At 36.7% G+C, this 19,851-nt stretch overlaps 1 pseudogene across 1 annotated transcript in view; it reads left to right on the forward strand.

The window, feature by feature from the left end:
* Positions 1-1,827: 1,827 nt before the first annotated feature.
* LOC307057541 (coiled-coil domain-containing protein 150-like) overlaps positions 1,828-19,851 on the forward strand; it is a 130,180-nt pseudogene continuing 112,156 nt past the window's right edge. The window contains exons 1-9 of the transcript in view: positions 1,828-1,842; positions 4,861-5,024; positions 6,375-6,594; positions 6,716-6,894; positions 8,726-8,794; positions 14,023-14,139; positions 15,189-15,308; positions 18,080-18,123; positions 19,625-19,717. The product of the transcript in view is annotated as a coiled-coil domain-containing protein 150-like (transcript). The remainder of the gene's footprint in view (positions 1,843-4,860; positions 5,025-6,374; positions 6,595-6,715; positions 6,895-8,725; positions 8,795-14,022; positions 14,140-15,188; positions 15,309-18,079; positions 18,124-19,624; positions 19,718-19,851) is intronic.

Raw genomic sequence — 19,851 nt, forward strand, 5'->3', positions numbered from 1 at the left:
AAAGCTTATATCTTCGTATTTTTATTCTCGTTGCTATCAAGCATCAGGGCTTAGGTTCAAGGCTGCATTCAATGATATTTACTCCCTTTCAAAAACAGCAAAGCACAGATATGTTCAAGCTATAGTCTCTTTGCTGGAATATTAGCAATTAGAGCTAAGTTCTCTTCTTGTAAGAAGAGTTATGGCTTCTATCCCCATAAGTTATAGATAGAGTTGAAAGTCTGTAACTTCTTAATAACATATAGAGTTATAAGTCTACTGAGCATGGAAGTCATAGAGTTACGGCCACTGACCTCCAGGTGGCCTGTGGATTGTGTGTGGAGGCATGGTGTTTCTGTTACCCTTGCTTGGACCTGCCGGATGAGGGAGGAGAGGCAGGGGTATGAGCAACTGCAACGAAAATGAGAATCTCTCCTGACTCTAAACCTCAACTCAACGGATTCACTGGATCCCAAGTTCTTACTTTACTCTTCCTTTAACAGGCTCGCAGGTACTCAGGGACTTCCTGGTGGATATTAAGGCTGTCCTGCTCTCGCTACGGGGCCACCATTGCTTCCATTTTTGTTTCTGAGGGCTCTCCTGACCTTGACATTGTTTTTCTCCCCATGTGGAGAGGGGGTAGGGAAGAATTTTCAACTAACCCTGAGACCTGTTTGTAATAAATCCTCAAAGGGTAGATTGTCTTGTTTCGTTTTTGAATCCACTTCTTTGATGACCTGAACCTCACTGATTGACTAAGAGGATATTTCAAGGACAACACCATGTATTTCACTCAAAAGCTTTATCCTCTGCCCACCGTCAGTCAGTGCCCCAGGCACCTCGATCTCTCCCTCCTTAGCATGAATTTTCTATAAACCTCCTCTCCCTCAGAGGCTGGGGGCCAAGTTTCTTCTTCCTTTTTGTTTGAGAGTATTTTTTCTCTCCAGAAGCCTGAGACGCTCCAGTCTAGACCAGGTTCAGGTGGGTGTGAGTGATGATGCCAATCAAATTCTTACCTAAACACATATAGACTTACTTTCTCTTTTCTGAGAAAATGAAGCCATTTAATTTGTGTTGTTTTCCATCTTGTTTTTATGGCTGAATGCGCACACATACCTTGTAAGGTTATGTAAGCCTTTTATATCTATTTTGGGTACCTTGGGGAAATAACAGCAAAATTATGACATTTCGACAATTACGTGAAAAAAATTTAGGTGGGAATCTGCATCTTGTTAAAAATATGTGGGAAACTTGTACTCCATTTTCTGTATTTTTTTTTCCAAAAATGAACTTTTATATTTGTGTTAGTATTATGTATCTGACTTCTGACCTAAATTAATTAGACAGTCCTCTATATTATATTCAGCTCCCTGGGCCTAACACATTGCCACAGAAATTGCCCTCCCCTCCCACCTCCGGCACCGCTTGTCATTTTCTTTACCTCCTCCTTCTTCCTATTTCTCTACCAACTATTATCTGGGACTACTATGTATTCCAGGACTGCTTTTGTTGCAAGCAACAGGAAAGTGTGACTAAACAGAAGTTTATATTTCTCACATAAGCAAAGTTTGGAGGTTACTAGTTTTATTTCAAAAAGTCAGGTTAATCTGAGCTTCTCTGGCCTTTTCCTTGTTTCTCAGATGCTGGTGATCCCCGACTCTTTGTTTACATTTAACAGTGAGGTACTGCATGGCTGACTTAAAGAGAGCCCTCAGAGCTCCGGGTATCATACAGGGGAAGGAAAGGACAGGTGCCACCATTTCTGTTCTTTTTATCAGAAAAAAAAAAGTCTTCCCAGAAGCTTCTTGTAAACTTCTGCCTAAAGTCTCACTGGCCAGGATATGTGACATGGATGTGCCAGCTGTAAGGGAGGGTGGAGACATGAACTTTTCAACTTCTTTTGGAGGTAGGACAAAGGAGCCAACTGCCTGTCACAAACCCAATTAAACACCCTTTCCATCCTTTTCTCCCAACCCCAGGCCTGGTTTCTTTCTCTGTTGGCAGTAGCCAGACAGCAGGTGACAGAAAATGGAATGGAGGGTAAACCCATCTGGTGTTTCTTCACTGTTACCTCTCTCTTTCCTTCCCACCCCACACTATTGGTGGTTCCCCCAACCCTAGCCCTGGTTTCATGGCAGTAGAACCAGCCCTAAGGTTTGTCTTCGAGGCTCTTCTTTCTGTTACCTGAGGCACACTGTCCTGGCCCATGTGGTCACCTGAGCAGGAAACTCCAAACCTGGCTTTTTTCAGAAATGTAGATGAACCTTGCTTCACATCTTTGTGTATCCAGAGACTCTATTAATATCTGTGTCTACTTTTGTCATTCCCTTCAAGAATGAATTGAAAGCATGAAAAGCAGTTAATAGAAGAGAACTTCTTTACCCCCTGTCCTTAAGCTGTTTGTTAACAGAAAATCTAAAGAATTCAAAAAGGTTATGTGTGTCGGAAATGCATTCTGTTTTATAGAGCAGCACAAAGGAGAGAAATCTTGGTCAGGAGCACAAAATAAGAATAAAAAGAAAATTTGTACCCTTTGACCTACATCATTCCATTTCCCCTATCTTCCAGCCCCTGGCAACCACCATTCTATTCTCTGTTTCTATGAAATCAGATTTTTTTGGTTTGTTTGGTTTTTAGAGTCCATATATAAGTGATAACCACACACTGTTTTTTCTCTGTCCAGCTTATTTCACTTAGCATAATGCCCTCCAGATTCATCCTGCAAATGGCAGGATTTCCTCTCATGTGGCTGAATAACATTCCATATATATATATATGTACATCACATCTTTATCTGTTCATCCACTGAAGGACGTTTAGGTTGTTTCCATCTCTTGGCTATTGTGAATAATGGTGCAGTGAACATGGATATGCAGATATCTCAAGATATTGATTTTAGTTCCTTCAGATATATACCCAGGAGTGGGGTTGCTGGATCATATGGTAGTTCAAGTTTTAATTTTTTGAGAAACCTCCATACTGTTTTCCATTATGGCTGTACCAGTTTACATTCCCACCAACAGTACATAAGGTTCCCTTTCCTCCACATCCTTGCCAACGTTTGTTATCTGTCTTTTAAAACTAGCCATTCTAACAGGTGTGAGCTACTATCTTGTGATTTCGATTTGCATTTCCCTGATGATTGGTGATGTTGAGCATCGTTTCATGTACCTGTTGGCCACCTGTATATTTTCTTTAGAAAAATGTCTATTTAGGCCCTCTGCCCATTTTTTAATTGGATTATTTCTCCCTTTGCTACTGAGTTGTATGAGTTCTTTATATATTTTGGATATTAACCCTTTATCAGATATATGGTTTGCGAATATTTTCTCCCATTCTGCAGGTTGCCTTTTCAAATAAGACATTCTGAGGATCAAATGTATAACATGGTGACTATAGTTAATAATATGGTATTGTATACTTGAAAGTTGCTGAGAGTAGATCTTTAAGTATTCTTACCACAAAGAAAAAAAGTTACTTATGTCAACTATGTGAGGTTGTTAATTATGTGGATGTGTTAATTATTTTGATCTTGGTAACCATTCTGCAAGGTATATGTATATAAAATCATCATGTTGTACACTTTAAATGTATACAGTTATATTTGTCAACTATTCCTCAGTAAAGTATTTGTTTGTTTGTTTGTGGTTTGTTTTGTTTTGTTTTAAGTAAAAAGAGAGAAACAGGCCGTTGTCTGGGACCAGTGGGGGAAAGACAGAAGGTGGTTAGAGAGCTGTCCTCAGGGGCTGTAACAGTGTTACATTGGCAAGAAGCTCAGCCTTTCCGCTGGTGCCCCCTAAAATCCTGCCACCAGTTTTAAGACTTCTTTAATTCCTTCCCTGGGTCCTGGGGACCACCTTCAGTGACTTGAACCTAAGGGAGTCCCCACTTCCATTGCCTGGGATACCTCGGGGAGGCATCTAATCACACAGCAAGTTGGAGAGAAAGTTGTATTACGAATATCCCAGGTGGGGCCTTTGTGAACACATTCCCACAGATACACCATTGCTAGTGATGCTTAAGGTTTATGGTTTGATTAGTATAGAACTGTCTGCAACAGCATAGAGTTGCAGGAAAATGTCCTTAAAGTTTCCACCAATGATCTTGTCATTGAACTTTGAGCACATGATTCGTTTAAATGTTGGGACTTCTTATAAGCTGATTCTGCTTCTGTCACTAATACCTGAAAGAATAGTCTCACTACTCCCATTTACTCTCATGTGGTCTTGCGGGAGGGGTCTGGAAATTTGATGTCAGTAAGTGTAAAAGAGTCTTTGCTATGAAGTTATGTTTGCAAGTTCTTTTTAAAAGTCACTGCTTCAAGGTAGTTGGTAAACCTATTTTATGACAACTGCTCAGAGATCCAAGTACTGTAGAGTGTTGTTTTGTTTTGTTTTCAGAACAGTTGGATGGGAATATGTTAAAATGAAAATGGCTGGCAATGAAAAGAGGTAATAACTTCTTCTGCCAAGTCATAGGTCCTAATGTATGTCTAATAGTAGCAGACAGGTTAGACTAGACTGTGCTGCAGTAACAAACGACCTAACAATCTGCGGCTTATAACAACATTAGTTTCTTGCTCACTCACACTGTATGTCAAGGATGGGCCATGGCTCTGCTCATGTAGTCTTTACTCTGGGATCTTGGCACATGGAGCAGGCCCTCTCTGGGATGTTGCTCATCGCATGGAGAAGGGAAAAGAGATGATGAATGACAAGTTGGCTCTTAAAGCTTCTACCCACATTTAATTGAGCAAGGCAGGACACATGGCCATTTCCAAGCTCAACAGGACAGGGATGTATAATCCTCCACAGGAAGGGGCAGTGGCTATTCTGAACAATAATAGAACCGACTACACTAATATTGTGACTTTAATCTCAGGTGCATATGGAAACTACAATGTCCAGACCAGTCTTCTCTCCAGCCCGCTTCAATGTTACAGCTTCTGAAACATTCACGGTACTTCAGCAAAGGATGAGAATAGTTGAGGAACAGACCAGTTCTCTGAGGGATGACCTAATAATGTTGGACTTTGGTGAGAAAAGGTAACAAATAAAAAAATTGTGTTACAATATCTTTGTAGGTTGAAGAAATTTTGCCTCACTGGTTACTAATAAGGAGTCACAGTGTGGGTGGTTTGGCAGGTGAAATAAGTACTTAGAAAAGAATTGAGAAATAACATTAGAATACTAATTAGGAAATATTTGCAAGATAAAGAGTTGTCCTCCTGTAATGGAGCTACTACCACTATTCTAAACAGATTTTTAAAGTGTGTTAATTAGGTGCACAAACTTTGATATCCTATTCTCCCTCAATACTTGATTAAAAACAAATGTAATTTTTTACATAATTAGAAAAAAAAATTGGGGCCTTTTTTAAAAATAAAAATAGACTTTGATATTAGTTAAGGTGAACATCTACAACTTGATTCATGCCATTAATATGGTCTGTATTTTCTTTCTCCAAATTTATTGTAAATTAAAAGAAAGGTTATAAGTCTTAAAAAAAATTCATAGTTTAGAATGAAGTACTCAAAAGAAGAACTGTGTTTTTCCTTTGTGCTCCTGAAGAAGTTATTGCCATTAAAAGTTAGATTGTCAAAAGGCCTTGAGGAATCTGGGTGCTTAAGTGGCCAATGTTGAATTTACTGGTGTGATTGTCTTTAAAATTACGTATGTATTTCCTGAGTGTCTCTTATGAAGACCTAAAATTGGTATAGTTGGTATTATAGCACAGGTAGAATAAATAACTCTTCAGCAAAGATTAAATTTGTACCAGTGTTGAGTATGTTAGAACAAAATGGGACTATTTATTATCACCTTGTTTAAAAATTTTCTAAAAAGGATGTGAAATACTGCCTCCATGCTCACTTTAATTCTTAGTTTACCATTATAGAATTAGCATTTAACCTGTTTTATATATCACTTGCTTTTACATACAAAATAAGTTTACAAAAAATTCCGATTAAAATAACCGTTAAAAAATCAGTGGTCTTGGGCTTCCCTGCTGGCGCAGTGCTTGAGAGTTCACCTGCGGATGCAGGGGACACAGGTTCGTGCCCCGGTCTGGGAAGATCCCACATGCCACGGAGTGGCTGGGTCCGTGAGCCATGGCCACTGAGCCTGTGTGTCCGGAGCCTGTGCTCAGCAACGGGAGAGGCCACAACAGTGAGAGGCCCACGTACCGCAAAAAAAAAAAAAAAAAATCAGTGGTCTTTACCCATCCCACATTGGTCTCGTCCTCTTTACCTAATAGTGCTCTCTATGTTTAAATTTGCAGGGGCTATCAGATACTGGTTAACTAAAGACTATAGTTTTTATACTCAGTAGAAGTATTACATTGATTCGATGGTTGGGATTACCCTATAATATTGTTATATTGGGATCTTTGTCCAGAGGCCACTTGGAAACTCCAAAATATTTAGAAGAGCCTGTGAGCCAGAACATCATTAGCCCTATCCAGAATGAAATAATTTGTTCAGGAAAAACAGATATTTTATGGAAGAACTGTGAGTTTCTGGTAAATCGAATGTGCCGTCTGGAAAGCCTCATCCAGTCCTTGAAGATGAACATCTTCATGTGCAAACTGAAAAAGATTTGAACCCACAGAAAACAGGTATAGAGAGAAGAGAGTCATCAGAAATTCGGTCCTGTGTGGGTGCTTGATGAGTTCATGATTCTTTTCCTTTCCTGACCTTCTTTAAACTGCTTGATGACCCTCCTGTCCTGTCTGATAGATTTTCTGAAGGAAAGACTGAATACCACACAGGAGGAGCATTCCACGGATCTGAAGCTATTGCAACTGGAAGTGATGAATGTGTGCCAGCAACTAAGAGATGTAAAAGAGAAAGAAGACACGGCACAAGATGAGGTGCAAAGGTTGACTGTGACTCTGCAGCTTGCCTCAGAGACAAAGGTTTGAGTCCAGAGTTCTGGAATACAAACTCACTGTTAATGTGTTAGCTGGAGGAGGCAACAGACCCATAAAGCTGACTTTTAAAAATAGGTGATGTTGGTGTGAGGATTCTTGACATCTGAAATTTATCTACATCGATAGCCTATAACATTGTGTGCTGTCGGTAATTGAGTATTTATAGATTCCTACCCTCTACCTGTGACTGTGCAGATCCAGAGATATGAGGGAGTCTGTGCTCTACAAGAGCTTGTATGCTAGCTGGGAGCACAAGGCACAGCAGGAGAAAAGAGAGAAAAGAAGGGTATAAGAAATATTAAAGGACAGTGTAGGACAATAAGCAAATATTGCCAACTAAGTGTTCTGTATTCAGGTGGGTTTGAGAAGGTACACATGTCCTGTCTAGAACAGATTAGGCTAGGCTTCAAGGAAGACATGGGACTTGAGATGAGCCTTTAGAAGGCAAAGCAGTGAGGTGAGGACATTTAAAAGACCTCACACAGAGGCAGCAAAAAATAAGACTAGGGAAAAAAAACTAATGATTTTGTTTTCCCTTCACAGGCCAGGCAGTGTAACAGATTTTATTTTGTTTAAAACATGTTTTGTTTAATCTCTGCAAAACCTCAAGATGTAGGATATTGTTGTCTCTCTTTTTTTTTTTTTTTTTTTTTTGCTGTACACGGGCCTCTCACTGTTGCGGCCTCTCCCATTGCGGAGCACAGGCTCCAGACGTGCAGGCTCAGCAGCCATGGCTCACGGGCCCAGCCGCTCCGCGGCATGTGGGATCTTCCCGGACCGGGGCACGAACCCGTGTCCCCTGCATCGGCAGGCGGACTTCAACCACTGCGCCACCAGGGAAGCCCTACTGTCTCTATTTTAATGATGAGTGTACTGGGGCTCAGAGAGAAGTCATCTCTCTGAGATCACACTTGCCTGTTTTCTTCCTGTAACTCAGATTTGAACCTAGATCTTTCCCTTGGGTGCAGTTAGGAGGCAATGCATAAACTAGCTGGAGAGGAGTGAGGATTGTTTGTGTAAAATAAGTTGGAAATTGGCAAGGGATAACGTCATAGAGGATCTCAAAATCAAGAATAATTAAGTATTTGGGCTTGATCCTATGGGGAGTGATTAAATTTTTGATAAGAAAGTGACATAATTGAAAACAAGAAAAGTAATCTAGCAGTAGTGTAGAGTATCAATTATAGGAGAAGAGATTGGAGATAGGAAAACCCATTAGGAATCCATTGCCTTATTTGAGACATAGACCTTATTAGGTCTGAACTACGGTTGTGGCATTTTGAGAGGAAAGATATGTTAGAATGTGGTATTGGATAGGGGCTGAAGGTAGAGAAGAAGGCAAGGACAGCTTTGAGTTTTTACATCTTAGATTATAGTGCCATTAATAATAATATAAAAGAGGATGAATAGTGAAAGCTGTGTTTTTCATCCTCAACTCCTAAGCATAGATAATATTTGAGGCTAGAAAAAATGGAGTACTTAAAAAAATAGGACTATACCCTGTAAGAAAAATGTCTAGCAATTACCAGGTTTTCCTCTGATTATTGAATTTTACATAGGAGGTACATGTGACTAATCATTTTTTAATTACCTGAAAGGGAATATGATACAAGTCATGAATGAAAGTAATAAAATCACTTTAAATATCGCATTGTAATAATTACTTTAGACTCATAATAAGAAGTGTTTATAACTGTATTCAGAATAGCATTTATAGGTTGCCCCCAAGAAGTCTAGATTTGAACTGTGATATACCGTAGACAGTTTCTTCCTGTCATTTCAGATTATTTAGAACCTTTTCTCCTTCTATTTTTAGAAGAATGCAGCCATTATTGAAGAGGAACTGAAGACCACAAAATGTAAAATGAACCTTAAAATTCAGGAGGTAAGATAAAAAGGAAGCTGGAAGGTGAAGAGGGCGTTGGAATTGCAGAGGGGGAAGTCAAGGTAGTGGACAGAATGAAGAGAAACCATTGAAGAAGAAAATATGTGGCTGTTTATTCGGAAGACTTTAAAAATATGCCCCATGAAGTTATGCCTGCCCGTATGTGACATTAAGACTTCCTTTCACCCCAGTACTGCCAAAAAACCAGAAATAAAAAATAAATGCTCTCTGAGCCAGGAGGGAAACAGTTACCGTGAAACTCATGCAGTTGCCCATATACTAGAGTTAAGTGGACATAAAAAGACCTTTTACACTAAAGTTGTGTTTAAAATGAAAAGCTTTTAATAAGTCTGCTCATCTAATTTTACCTTAAAACTTTCATTTCAGTCTAAATTTCAGTAGATAACAGATTGGAATTATGGAGTAGGTGGCTGCTAAAAGTTGTTGGACTAAAAATTTGCAGCCGAAAGCAGTGGAAGAGTCAGAAGAATTACCAGTTCAATACACCTTGACAGTGGCCTAAAAACCTCAATATTCCCTGACAGAATAATAGTTGACATTAGTCCAAACCAAAAGGATCAAGTTCTATTTAAAATATTCTGTTTTACAAAACAGAAATAGTTACACTATTTTAAAAATTATGAATTTCAGTGTGTTTAGGGTGGTAAGTGTAGCTATCTGGGACATTCTCTCACGTAGAGTATTTTTTTTGCCAATAGTTACTGATAAAAGCATGATTGTTCATTGTTAGTTGGAGTATATTGTTTCATGCTTTAAAAAATATTTTGGCTATTTTAATAGATTCTTTTTAGAGCAGTTTTAAGTTTTTAGAAAAACTGTACAGAAACAGAGTTCCCATATATCCTTTCTCCCCACCCCCAGAGCTTCCTCTCTTATTCACATTCTGTATTAGTCTGTGATGAACCAGTTTTGATACATGATTACTAAATTCACAGTTTAGATTAAGTTTTACTTTTTGGTCATCACAGTATACAGAATAGCTTCACTGCCCTAAAAATGCCCTGTGCTCTACATACACATCACCCCGCGCCTCTCTCCCCCACCCCTGTCTTTCCCCAAGCCCCTGGCAACCACTGATCTTTTCACTGTCTCTCTAGTTGGAATCATACAGCATGTAGCCTTTTTGGACTGGCTTCTTTCGCTTAGCATATGCATTTAGTCCTCCATGTCTTTTCATGGTTTGATAGCTCATTTCTTTTTATCAGTGAACAATAATCCATTGTCTGGATGTACCGTAGTTTATCCATTCACCTACTGAAGGACATCTTAGTTGCTTCCAAGTTTGGCAGTTATGAATAAAGCTGCTGTAAACATTCATATGCAGTTTTTTATATGGACATAAGTTTTCACCTCCTTTGGATAAATACCTAGGAGTATGACTCATACTTATCATATGATAAGCTTATGTTTAGCTTTCCAAGAAATTGCCAACCTGTTGCAGTGGCTATGCCATGTTGTGTTTCCACCAGCAGTGAATGAGAGTTCCTGTTGTTCCACATCCTCACCAGCATTTTGTGTTGTCAGTGTTTTGAATTTTTGCCAAATTTATAGGTGTATGTACAGTATCTTGTTTTAATTTGCAGTTTTCTACGGACGTGATATTGAGCATCTTTTCATATGCTTATTTGCCATCTGTCTATCTTCTTTGGTGAGGTATCTTAGATCATTTGCCCACTTTGCAGCTGGGTTTTTTTCTTATTGTTGAGTTTTTAGAGTTCTTTTTATATTTTGGATACCAATCCTTTATCCAGTACGTGTTTTACAAATATTTTCTCCCAATCTCTAGCTTATCTTTTCATTCTCTTAACAGTGTCTTTTGCAGAGCAGACACTTTTAATTTTTTTTTTTTTTTTTTTTGCGGTACGCAGGCCTCTCACAGTTGTGGCCTCTCCCGTTGTGGAGCACAGGCTCCGGACGTGCAGGCTCAGCGGCCATGGCTCACGGGCCCAGCCGCTCCGTGGCACGTGGGATCTTCCCGGACCGGGGCATGAACCTGTGTTCCCCGCATCGGCTGGCGGACTCTCAACCACTGCACCACCAGGGAAGCCCCAGATGCTTTTAATTTTAATGAAGTACAACTTACCCATTTTTTTTCCTGGATTGTACTTTTGGTATTATATGTATTAATAAAATATCATTGCCAAACCCAAGGTCACCTAGATTTTTCTATGTTATCTTTTAGAAGTTTTATAGCTTGCATTTTACGTTTAGGTTTTGAATTATTTTTTGTGAAAGGTGTGAGGTCTGTATCTAGATTCTTTGGGTGAGTTTGTGTATGTGTATGTCTAGTTGTTCCAGCACCATTTGTTGAAAAGACTATCCTTTGGATTGCCACTTAACACTATTTTATTGGGGAAGTCGTAATTCTTGGTGCTGTAGTAAAATGTTGAATTTTCATGGAACTTGTCAAGGACCTGTAGAAGGACTGTGCTAGTCAAATAGGTACATTTTGAGGGTATGTGAGGCAGGAAGGATGTATTAGTCTGCTGGGGCTGCCATAACAAAGTACCACAGACTGGTGGCTTTAACAACAGAAATTTATGTCTCACCATTCTGGAGGTGAAAATTTCAAGATCAAAATATCATCAGCAGGTTTGGTTTTTTCCTGAGTCCTTTCTCCTTGGCTTGCAGATGGCTGCCTTTTTTTCTGTGTCCTCACATGGTCTTTTCTCTGTGTACACATCCCTGGTGTCTCTTTGAGTACAAATTTCCTCTTCTTATAAGGACAACAGTCATGTTGGATTAGGGCCCACCCCAGCGGCCTCATAACTGAAACAACTCTTTAAAGGCCCTATCTCCAAACACAGTCATATTTTGAGATACTGGGGTTTAGGGCTTCAACATATGGATTTCAGAGGGATGCAGTTCAGCCCATAACAAAGGGCTATACAAAGATAAAATAAATGCAGTATATATCTTTCTAAGAGATAAGAAATATATATATATATATGAAATCTGGTTCTGATGAACATGAAATAGATTAACTGATAGCCCTTCATAATGCTTTAGGGATGAATATCTTAGTAGTATAGTTATCAAATAAAGATTCCTTTTATAAGTCACTTAAATTGTATCTTGAGCAAATTATACTATATAATTCGATGTAGAGCTTAGAAAAGTATATTATGCTACTCTAAATTATAAAGTGATTATAATCTGATACTAAAATAAAACCTGAAGAATATAGCCCAAAACAAAAACTATAGCTCATTCTTAAATGAGATTCTAATATTAATATTTAACTGATTATTGGATAAGGAAGGAATTTCTAAGCTTGAAAAGAAGGAACAGGATTATAAAAAGCTCGATAAGTTTGACCATATAAAAATTAAAATCTTATATATGTATAAAAAAGCAAAACTAATACAACATAACAAAACTAGACAGTTAATAATCTTCCCTTTTAAAGAACTTAAATTGGCTTAAAAAAACAGAGGGCAAAAGATAAGAACAGTTCAGAAAATATATAAAGAACTAATAACCATATTAGAAAATGTTTAATCTCACTAGGAACCAAAGAAATGCAAAAATATTAAGGTGTTGTTTTTTATTTATTAGCAAAGATTTAAGAAAGTGATAATCTGTAGTGCTGATGAGATTTATTCAAATACTCCTGATAAGGTAAAATTGGAAGAATTACAAAATGTATCAAAAGTCTAAAAAATGTTTATACCTTTAACCTAGTGATTCCTTTTGTAGGATTTATCCCTAGGAAGTAATCAGAAATTCAGTGAAAGATTTATTCACAAGCATGTTCAGCAGAACAGTATTTAGAATAACAAAACACTGGAAATGTCCAAATGTTCAATATTAGGTGTATGGTTAAGAAAATCATAGAACATTTCCAAAATGGGCTATCTTGTAACTATTTCGTGTCAACATATTTTTCAACTCATTTCACTTTTTAAAAACTTCGGAAATTGTTAAATATATCATCCTTCAAGAAAACACATATAAAGTGCATATGTACAATGTAGAGAAGAGTTATAAAGTGTACTCTTACGTCATGTTTACTGGGGTTTAAAAATAGAATTTCTGGAACTTCCCTCGTGGCGCAGTGGTTAAGAATCCGCCTGCCAATGCAGGAGTCATGGGTTCGAGCCCTGTCTGAGAAGATCCGACATGCTGCGGAGCAACTAAGCCCGTGCACCACAACTACTGAAACCCACTCACCTAGAGCCCATGCTCCACAACAAGAGAAGCCACCACAACAAGAAACCCGCGCACCACAACGAAGAGTAGCCCCCACTCACCGCCACTAGAAAAAGCCCACGTGCAGCAACGAAGACCCAACGCAGCCAAAAATAAATAAATAAGTAAATAAATTAAAAAAGAAATTCTTTCAATTTAACGTCACTTCATAAAAGGAACAGCATTTTTCAGTTCCCATTTAAATTAGAAAGGATTTCTTTACTTCATGATAAAAGAGACTCTTAACCTTCTTTGTATCTTTATCTGACTCATTTTATAGTCATTTATTGATAGAAATAAGGTCAGTGTACCCAAATTCTTGAGTGTTGTTTTTGTCTGCTGCTTAGCAACTACTTCATTATTTGTTTTGATTTTTAAGTTCCAATACATGAAAAAAAAAATTCCAGTACATAATTGAAACGGCTTTCAGAGGAATGTTTATAATACTATGGGATAAAAAAGATATATATATATATATATATATAGGTGAAGAAATCAAAATACAGGAAAATAAAGAGTTAAAAAATAAAGTTAGAAAATAGAGAAATACAGAAAATACATATACTAAGACATATTAGTGTTTTTCAAACTTCTTTTGACAGCAATACATTGTAAGACATATTTTACACTACAACACCATACATACATGCATATACACAAACATTTCATGAAGCAGTACTTACCCTTCCTTATTACTTGCTATGTGCTCTGATATTTTCTTTGTATTCTTTTCTCCCCCCTTTTTCAAGTGCTTCTTGCAACTTACTAATGCGTCTTGACCCACAGTTTGGAAAACAGACTTACACAGTAGGAAGATGAGGGTAACAAATTTGACTCTGCATTTCCTAGAAGGTTATCCGTTAGGGAGAAACAAAAGCATGTCTCTGAGTAGTCATAAATGAACAAAGAATGGGGGTGAGATGGCGTGTCTGGTAAACTTTTCATGGTGACTTTGATCTTTGTTAAACTACTATGAAGTTCCCTTGGTCTTGCCTAACTGCAGTGTTGCTCTATAGCTAAGGAGACAACTGTCTCAAGAGAAGCACCTAAGGGAATCTCTTGAGAAATCTGGATCAGCCATGCTACTCAAAATTCAAGAAATGGGATCAACAGTGGAGGTGGAACGGAAACAGGTAGAGAGATTTTCTCTCCTTGTTTATATTGGGAAAGTGAAACGAAACAGGAAAAGCCAATGTTTTACCTACAAACCTATAGTTTTGCTTATTTCCTCTAGATTTATTAAATCCTTTTCTTTAGTATTCCTCTATTAACATTCTTACTACAATTTTAAAAATTTTAGTGCAAAATAAGAAAAGACTCTGATGCCATTTAGTCCAGCGCTCTCAATTTATGAATGAAGGAGCTAAGGACAGAGAGGTTATTTTGTCTCAGGCTTTACAGAAGTGAACTCTTAGTTCCTGGGAGGGAATCCTTCCCTCTACACCATATAATCTCTGTTCCAAGAGTTGATTTTGGAAGGCACTGACCTAGTCTCATGCTATATGTATTGTATATGATGTGCATAGAAAAGAAAGATTAAACTGAGCTGACATTTGAAGCAAGGAATAAGTCAGATAATCAGGAATGTGTTTACATTGCTGTTTTCAAGTCTCATTATTTTAGCATAATATTTTTGCTTTCATCAAAGTTGTTATTTGAAATATCTATATGTAATTTAGAATATTTAAAATTCTAAGTACTGAGGCAATTAGTAGTTTCAAATCATAATACCTATTATTAGATTCCATAATTTTTATTATTTTAATGAGTGCTGTCCTTCTACAATGTCCTTAAGTAGAATAAAGAGGATTCTACTTAAAGAATTTGCAAATGATCCTTTATTGCTATACTTTATACTGCCAATATAGTAGGCACTAGCCACATGTGGCTATTTAAATGAAAATTAATTTTATTTGTTAAAATTAAACAAAATTAAAGATTCAGTTCCTCACTCACTCTGGCCACATTCTGAGTGCTGTTGAAGAGTGCACAGAAAGTTCTCCTGGACAGCACTGCTGTAAGACACTGCAGTCTGTTGAGATCTTTTAACTGTAACACATAAACACCGCTTCTTCCTCCAGGAACATTAAGATCAGAAAAATCTGCCTTACACCTGTGCTATAAGTTAGCTTAGTAGAAATCTTTACCTTACAGAAAAGGAGTTTTTCTTATACGATTTCAGGTGCAAATTTTGCAGCAAAACTGCGTTGCTGATTTCTGGCCACCCAAGAACTACTGGCACAGGAGGGACAACAGAAAGGAGAGTTGGGGACCGCTACCTCACAGCTCAAGTCTGATCTAGGTATGAAAACAGATGCTAGAAATTACACTTTTGTTAGTTTTTTGAGATTTTATGTGAAAACTCTTAAGATTCCAAATTCTCGAAGTGGCCAGTGTTACTGGTATTTCCCACAGACCTGAATGTAAAAAGTTGCTGATTTCCTTTTTATCTGTGGCACTGAGAAAGACAGAGAATGTTGGTAATAAAATAGAATTTGACCCTCTTAATTGTAAACTTATGTGGATTTTTTTCAGGTTTATTTAACTGTGGACTTGGGAACATTTGGGTCCTATAAATCTAGATTGAATATTGGATAATAGAATGCTAATAAGGAAATGAGGTCATTAATCCTTGCTATCCTACTGATTCTAACGATTTATCATGTCAGACTCTCTATTCTTCAGGTTATCGACCTATTTTGGTCAACTGGTATTTGTAGAAAGGATAGTTGTAAGGTACCATAGAGAGAGGTTAGATTAACTACTCGTTTGAGGAGGAAAAAACGTCTGTTTTAAAAAATAGTCCTAAAAGGTGACAGAGCTAGGAAATGGAAGTGTCTAGACTTGATCCCAGGCTGCTCAGAGACATGCTTCTTCCAACGCAACAGCCCTTATCTGACGACTGTTTGTTAGTATATAATTGTAACAGCAGTGTTCAGGTAGATCTCACTATAGAGATCACACAGAGTTTCAGTGCAGTGCTTTACGCATGAATAACACTTCACGGTTTACACAGGGCTTTCACATATGTTATCTCATGTAATACACAAAACTATCTGTAATTCCTAAAGTTACAAAATGAATAAATGGTGAAGTGAGGCCTCAACTTGGATCTTCTAACTCCAAACCCAATGTTCGTGCCACTGTGGCCCGCCTGCTCTGTGGCTGTAATGAGGACAGGGAATACCAAAAGGGAAATGAAAATTAGAAAAAAGAAACCATAAAGGGTAACCCATTCAATGCTTTTACTTACTGCTTTTAGCAGAAAGTATTCTTTTTCCATATAGTTGTTGAGTAATGAATTATTCTGTGAAGTTCTCACTGATAATGTCCCTAAATAATTTTCTGTCTTCCTGTGACTGCATGCCTACACAAATACATGTTACATTTTATTGTACTACCACATTATCCCATTTGAGCCTTACAGCAAACTAGTGAGAAAGATAAGAAAATGTACCCCATTCTACAAAAGGATGAAAAGATCTATAGTGGACGACCCACAGTAAATAGAATAGCTGGGACTAAACACAGATCTTTCTATTATATTAGTTGTCCTTCTGATTAAGTGATTTTTTAAAATGTTACTTTCTTAATGGATTAATGCTTTTTGAGTTTTGTAAGAATATATGGAAGACCATTAAAAACATTGAGATTAGAATAACAGTAATTCAAATTAACATAAAAAAGGAAGCCTGTCTGAATACCAGCTATATGCTTCATAGTGAATAATAGATGCTTTACATGCATGCAATTTTATTACTTTAAGGTACAAATAGTTATTCTAACTATATTAATAAAAGGAATGCCTTTAGATATTTGCTTCAATGAATTTTAAAATGCACTTATTTATTAATAATTGTTTATTTATTAGTAATAAACATTATATGTATATATGTGTGTGTATATGTGTGTGTATTACACACACATTAATCAAAGTGATTAAATTGTTCTCCAAAGTAGGATAAACATTCCCCTTTTAGTCTTTCTTTGGCTAGTGGAATTTTCAAAATAGATCATGTAGTTTATCTTTTTGATCCTTCACATATGTTAAATTAGAATTGACTTAAAATGAGTCTTGGACTCATTTTCAAGAAGTACAGTTTTTCTGAGTATATCCTAAATAAAATGAGTTTTTATATGTTTTATAATTTTCTGGCTTTAGAATTTTTAAGTGAAACAAAACTAATAGATCTTTATGAATTTTCTATGAAGCCAAACATTAACCTCAGAAAAGTTTATATCTCTTGGCTACTAGTATACAGTGCCAAACTGTTCTCCTATTTCTGCCTTTGGTTTTATTTTCACTGTATATACATACTCTGAGTGGTTTCAAATCTTTTTTTTTCCTACACCAAATCATCCTCCTGAGCTCCAGATGGTATCTTACTGCCAACTAATCATCTATATTTAGATGCTTTGCAGATACCTCAAAACACATGATGAAAGCTTAAGTGTTGCAGTCATTTTTACTCATTATATCCCCCAAACCTGCTCCTTGCCCTGAATTCCCTGTTAGAATCCACCAACCACCCCCACTGTCCAGGTCTGTACACTAGATATTTTCCTTGACTCATCTATTGCCTTTACACCACTGGTCAGTCACCAAGTCCTGACAATTCTCCCTGCTTGCTTTTCACAAGTCTTTTCCTTCTGCATCATTACCTCAGAGCCAGCTCCCATTGTTTTACACTTGGGTTACTGCAACAGCTACTAAACTGATCTCCCTGTCTTTATTGAGCCTTTGTCAGAGTAATCTAACAAAAGGCTTTTTGATCTTTTTGATTGTGTGCCTCTCTGTGTTGAAATCCCTCAGACTCATCATCATCTGTGCATTGAGTAAAACGTGACTTCATTTACCATAGTACGTGACTGTGGACTAGTTTCTTGATAATTTCAGGATTTAGTTTCCAGTCTATAAAAATATGATAGAAATACTTGCGTTCTCCTTATTTCTGCAAACTACAGACGAAAACAATTTTTTTTAATCAAAGTTTCTCAGGGAAAATACCATGTGATTTCAATGTACTTGTAAGTTATTATCATCATAGTTGTGTGGACTTTTTTTGTTTTTAGTTTCTAGAGATGACCTCATTTCCAAGTTGGTTGAAGAAAATAAGGTAGGTTTTGAGGTTTTGAGTACAGAGGTTTTCTTTCATCTCTTCACTAAATAGTATTTCCTTACTTATGTTGGTTTACAGTCCTTCTGATTCTCCTAAAATCTTTATGAAAAAAAGTTTCAGTGTAAATGAGTGTATATCCAGAACTGTTGTCAACTGGGTATTAGGAAATAAATCATTTCATGCAGGTTAGTATAGTTTGAAAAAAGGTGAGTTGGCAAAACTAATGAGACTTATTTGCATTTTATACCTATTGCAAATGAATTGCTGTGAAGCTTTTTTTATGAAATGTAAGAAATATTAACTATTTTTGGTGATGGTTTATCAACAACATGAATGTATGTACTTACTACCACTGAATTTAACACTTAATACTTAAATAGTTTTAAGTGAACTGTACTCTTAGAAATAGTTAAAATGAGGATAGTGCTGTACAGTAGGCCCTTGCTGGTTATCTATTTTATATAGAGTAGTGTGTATATGTTAATCCCAACCTCCGAATTTATCCTTCCCCGCCCCTTTCCCCTACAGGGGAAAATAATCTGAAAAAGAATACATATTGTTATATGTAATTATATAATAATATAATGTATATTTGTATATAATATTAATAGTATTATTATTATATATAACTGAGTCACTGTGCTGTACACCTGAAACTAACACAATATTGTAAGTCAACTATACTTCAATAAAAAAGACATTTCATTAAAAAGACTTAAAAATGGTTAAAATGATAAATTTTGTTATGTGTATTTTACCACAATAAAAAATAAAAAATAGGATAAATGTTGCTACTTTTATATCAAGACATTTCTAAATCAATCTCATGGTGTAGATGTTATATGATGTTAACTTTTCTTGAGATGCTTCTTCTGGAAAGCTAGAAAAGTGGTTCTCTCTCTGAAGGAAGAGGACTTAGACTTTGTTCTTCCCCATTTGACTAAGTACCTATTAGGTAAAACCCAGCCCAAAACTCACATCCCTATCACCTTTCCCTCATCTCAAAGAGAACATTTTTTTTTCACAGAGCAAAGGTGCTTTCTTCTGCTCCACCCTCAGGTATTCCTTGATGAAGATCTCTTCCCCTACTTATAATTTTAAAAGATCCTTGCATGTGTTTCTTTGAAATAATTAGCTCATACTACTAATAGGAAGAAATGTGTATGTAACATAAACTAAAAATATTTCATCTTAGTAGAATTTTTTTGACATAAGGATACCAGGTAAATATCAAGGTTTGTTTTTAGGCAAATTCTTTCTAATTGGAGTCCCAGTATGAGAATATTTTTAATAAATAGTTTTGATAAATAATTTATAAATTAAGAGAAGTTTGGGAGTTGGATATATGAAGATTTTAAAAAATCCTTTATAAGACACTTATCTATGTATATTAGAACTTGAATTGGTACTAGCCACAATACAGAACAGGTATTTTGATAGAGATACATGTAATAGCTCTTACATGTAGAAAAAGAGAAATTCTTTTTTTTTCCTGTAGGATATACAGTTGTCTTTCAACAAGGAACATGAAGAAAATGCATATTTGAGGTCTGAAATAATATCCCTTCGTGAAGCATCAGAAAAAGCACAGGTAAATCTTCCCGTTTCTCTAGTGTTTAGATGTTAATTTTGTTCAGTTAAAGAACCAAGAACCAAGGTTAATCCTGGTTACATGAATTCATACCATTGCCATCATCCAAAATTTTTATTTCCATAAGATTTACT

This window comes from Hyperoodon ampullatus (assembly GCF_949752795.1).
Source record: "Hyperoodon ampullatus genome assembly, chromosome: 8".
Classification (NCBI taxonomy): Eukaryota; Metazoa; Chordata; class Mammalia; order Artiodactyla; family Ziphiidae; genus Hyperoodon; species Hyperoodon ampullatus.